Source organism: Styela clava, chromosome 7 (genome assembly GCF_964204865.1).
Source record: "Styela clava chromosome 7, kaStyClav1.hap1.2, whole genome shotgun sequence".
Classification (NCBI taxonomy): Eukaryota; Metazoa; Chordata; class Ascidiacea; order Stolidobranchia; family Styelidae; genus Styela; species Styela clava.
This window is the reverse complement of record NC_135256.1, coordinates 9,354,699-9,359,828: the sequence shown is the minus strand read 5'-3', so window position 1 is coordinate 9,359,828 and position 5,130 is coordinate 9,354,699.

The following is a 5,130-nucleotide window of genomic DNA, read 5'->3' as shown; positions in this document are numbered from 1 at the left end:
ACGTGGGGCATCGCCGATTTTTTTTTCTATCCCTATTCCCATCCCAATGAGCATGCTGGTCCAACCAGACAAACTCAGGTTGGACGTTCGTTTGCATGGGGGTGCTTACAATAACTCAGATTGAACGTTCGTTCGCATAGGTTGGCGTCGCTAATTTTTATTCTATTTTCATCCCCATATTAATGTGAATGCTGGTCCAACCAGACGTTCGTTCGTATGGGGGCGTCGCTGATTTTTTTCTATTCTCAACTTTTTCCCCTCTCCGCCCTGATCTTCTCGGCCGTTCTATCATCATCATCCATATCGCTGATCGTTTCGCTCACTCCATAACGACTTCTATTTCCTTTCCCGCTCGTTGATATATTTTCGCACACTCTGTGCCGGCTTCTATTTATTTTTGTTTTCACCTCTGCTCTCCTTGGTCTATCATTCTTACTTTTCGTTCGTATTGTCCGGCCTCTCGGATCCGTTTTTCTCCTTGGCCTATATCTATACTCATTGGCCGATCTATCGCGCTGATCACTCCACAACGGCTTCTATTTTCCTTTTCCACTTGCTGATCTATTTTCGCACACTCTGTGCCGGCTTCTATTTATTTTCGTTTTCATTTTTGCTCTCCTTGGGGTGTCATTCTTACTTTTCGTTCGTATTGTCCGGCCTCTCGGATCCGTTTTTCTCCTTAGCCTATCTATACTCTTTGTCCGATCTATCGCGCTACTCACTTCATAACGGCTTCTATTTTCCTTTCCCGCTTGCTGATCTATTTTCGCACACTCTGTGTCGGCTTCTGATAACGACATCTATTTCCTTTCTCGCTCGTTGATATCTTTTAGAACACTCTGTGCCGGCTTATATTTATTTTGGTTTTATCTCTGCTTCCCTCGGCTGCTCGCTCTCTCGCCTGTCATTCTTATTTTTTCTTCGTATTGTCCGACTTTCTTGATCCGTTTTCTCCTTGGCCGATATATCACGCTGATCTTATCTACTCACTCCATAACGGCTTCTATTTTCCTTTCCAGCTCGCTGATCTATTTTTCGCACACTCTGTGCCGGCTCCTGTTTCGTTTCGTTTCCGTCTCTGCTCTCCTTGGCTGCTTGCTTTTTCGCCTGTCCCCTTTTCCCTCGACCGCCTCTGTCACAGTAATGAGAAAATTGCTACATTTTATAGTATATCCCTGGGAAAGAATCCAGGTCTCCACGCTTCCGCTGAGCTACCGCTACTGGCAAGGATCGCGTGGATTAGAATCTTACTTGATTAACGACGTCACGCTTGGCAGCCCACGACGAGGCTAATTATCCCCAAGCATTAAATATACTGCTTTGATTCGAATGCCTAATGCCTCAATTGAAAGCGTTCATCTGGGGCTATCGCGTGCGCTGCTTCAACTATTGAATGTGTGAATATCCCGTTTTAAATTGGTGGTTTATTTTTTTTCAAGAAAATGCTAAGATAATTTAAAGGAATGAATCTGCAAACCAAATTTCTGACCGTCAGTGGAGGAATACGAATACTGGAAGACGGTTCATGAATTTGATCCTTTCCGCATCTTGTGCTGACCAATGAGCTTATGTATATATGCTCATTGTGCCAACTGACCGTCGTATCTCTAGTTTACTTTTCAAAAATTTATAAAACATCTCAGATCAAAATTGGCGCGGCGTTATAACTTTTTTGCAAATTGAAACGATATCATTCACACTAAAAAAATGAAAAGCAACGTTAATTTTGTCTTAAGAGCCCGCGACGGGTAAAACATGCTACCGCAGGCACTAAAGATGCGCGGCGGTGTAGCTCATCGTGCTCAGCGTTAGGAATACGCTCGCCACCGCACCTTTCGTGGGATCGCAGGTTCGAATCATACGCAGGTTTGGTTATGTGCGAGAGGATTGCTGAACTTCTCGCCGCCGTAGAGTGGTTCACGTAACCGCTGGACGGTTACGTTACGGCTTCCTCCACCATCAAGTCCATGCTTCCGAAAACAAATAACCAACTAATCCCATACCCGACATAGAATGGTAATCGGACGAGAGGCGTGGTTCGCCATATGGTTAAGCCCTCTCATCGGTTTCCCTTTCTTCCGGGATAAATATGTAAATCCTATCTTAAATTGCGCGTACGATGTACCTTTCTAGTGATTCTGATACTACGTCGAGGCCACGCGTAATATTTACCCGGATTCTGATGAAATATCAGTAATCAATGTAAAGGATTTTTGGACTCTCAACACCGCACCAAACTCCCATTTTCGCTCAACACCACTTCGTCTTATTTTGGTTGATTTCCTTGTCAGACATGTTCAAGCTGTAAAGCTGTAGTAGATAGCCTAGGTCTGAATTATTCAATATTTATCATTATTTTTCTTATCTTTGCATTGTATACTTATTTATTGTATGAAATCACCTAAATTACATTACGAAATAAAATTTGGGCCTCTTGCAATAAAATTGAAATATAGGCTAATATATATACCGTATGTAACTTATATTCTGATATTGGGATAAACCAAAACTATCATTTTTATAAAAATCCATTTGGCAATGGATTTAAATTTGGCAAAAAAAAGCTGTAGTAGATATTGTGTAGTTTTAGCAGCAAGGATTGTATAATAACCAGTTACCAAAGTTATGTACCGGTACTTTACCTCGAGGCCGACCAGATTTAATTATTCAAGAGGATTGGGTCAATATGAAACACCATGACTACTTTTACAGTTTACTTGCTGACATGATCAGAGAAATGGAGAAGTATTTTCATAATTTCTGTTACAGTGTAAGCTAGTACAGGAATCTCAACTCCTGAATTCAGAGTCTGCCAGATTAACGGGGTATTCAGGTATTGCTGTATTCAGGTATTGTAACGTTAAAGTTTAGTAGCACAAGGGCTGTAGTGGGTCTGTCCGTCCGTAGTTTAACTAATTTGCACATGTTATTCCTAAATCCCACCTGACTATACCATCCAAAAATTATGTCCCTACGACATCACAATTGCGTTACGGTATATAGCTTGTCGAAGTACGGTATAGCTACGACATCTGCGCCACTGATAACGAACTAATGATCTCTCTCATATCGCTGTATCGGGATTGTTGCGACGTGAAAATGAGATAAATACAGAAATAGCTTGCTTGATTTTGGGTGAACGTTCTGGACGAGCTTCTGTCAGTTTGTACTTTGGAGGGACTTATTACCGCTACCGTGACGTCGTAATGTTTTGCTGACGTAGTCAGGTGGGGGTTAGGAATGACATATGCAAAAATTGTTGAGTCAGGCCAACTAGAAGTGCATGTGGTACTCAAACTATACCAGACCCGATTAATAAATTAAAAAATTGTGGGGTTTCTCCAGGTTGTAGCTTTCAATCTCAATCTAATTCAAGGAAGCGAGATACCGTATACAGATAAAATAAAAAGATGTAACATGGCTACAAGCTGTAGGCTATTTTTTGGCGCACTGATGGTTTAACCCATACAACACAAGTGCAAAGATAAAGCTCACTACCGACGCATGATGCAATAAAAAAAGGGTCTCGTGTAGTTTCGTACCTAACGTACTTCTAGTAGGCTAAGCATAACAATTTTTTCATGTGTCAATCCTAACCCCCACCTGACCACACCATCCAAAAATGACGTCACAGTGATGTAATAGAGCCCTTCAAACTATGCGAACTGTCATCCAAGACGCGCAGACGAGAACCCGAAATCGAACAGTCATTTCTCTCGTTTTCTTGTCGCAACGATCCCGATAGGAGAGAGATCGCTGACGTTAGTCAGTTCTTTATCAGCGGCTGCGATGCCATTTCGGGCAATCGTACGAGTATTTGGCAAGCTCTATGAGGTGATTGTGACGTCGTAGTGACGTAATTTTTGGATGGCGTAGTCAGGTGAGGGTTAGGATTGGCATGTTAAAAAATTGTTATGCTACGCCTACTAGAAGGTACGAAACTACACGAGACCCAAAAAAATGCTTGTTCATGGAGTATCAAAATATTTTTAATGACCGTAAAAAGTTATCTGTGTCTAATGTTCTAATGGGATCATCTGGCGTCCAATGCGTATAGCTAGGATTTGTACCGATTACACCATATGTTGGAATTTGGGGTTCTCCTCCACTTCATTTAAAATTGGGGGCTCCCGAAGTATGCAAACCAAGATGGCGGACATCGGAATGTAATATGTGTACTAGATTAGGGTTAGACCATAATTTTAGGTATAAATACTACGGGAGGCTCTTGGCTAGTCTTCGAACTGATAATAGGACTAAAATAAGGAAAATTGGAAAACAATTATCGCCTAACCCTAACCTGTTACCCATGTTACGTTCCGATGTCCGCCATCTTGGTTCGCATACTTCGGGAGCACCTAAAATTGTTTGTGTAATATAGCAAATCGAAAAGGAGTCGTCAACATGTCACTTTGTGAATTATCATACCTAGAGTAGTGTTCCTCAACCTATGTTTTTCGACTATTGCTTGTGGGTCGTGAAGTATTTGAGTATCACGTTCACCTCTTTGAAAGCAATAACAAAAATGGACAATTTCCTTTTTATGAAATACAGCAAAACAAGACTTTTCACTCACACACATTACCCCTTTTCATGCATCGGCATATAACTCTGCCAATATATTATTTTTCCATTTAGTCAGTTTGTATAGCAACATGATTTAACTATGTGCATACCTGACTGATACAAATGCAACTACCAAGTTTTGAGCAATTACTAGTAGGTCCTTTCCAATGACCTGAATTTACAATTGCCAAAGTGGAGATCAACATCTTGTTGCTGTGAAATCTATTTCCTTTACTTTTTGAAATGAATAAACTTTTTCACAACTATTTGCCTTTTGATTGGATGGGCTGAATCATGTAAAGTTGGAAAGTATTTTTTCTGTTTCTTTCCTGATGCCCTAATATAACATACATTCCATCACTAAAGCCTCTATTGTCTTGATGTTTATCTCTTCAAGAATGATACAAAATGATATTTTAATATTTGGAAGAGTGCTTGTTTCACTTTGCTATAAGTGTCATTCTCTACGAGCACACCTCTGATTTTTATTATGTATGTTAAAGTAGTAAGACTTTATTGCTGTTATATTTTCGAATCAATTCTAATTGAACATTTTACAGTTGT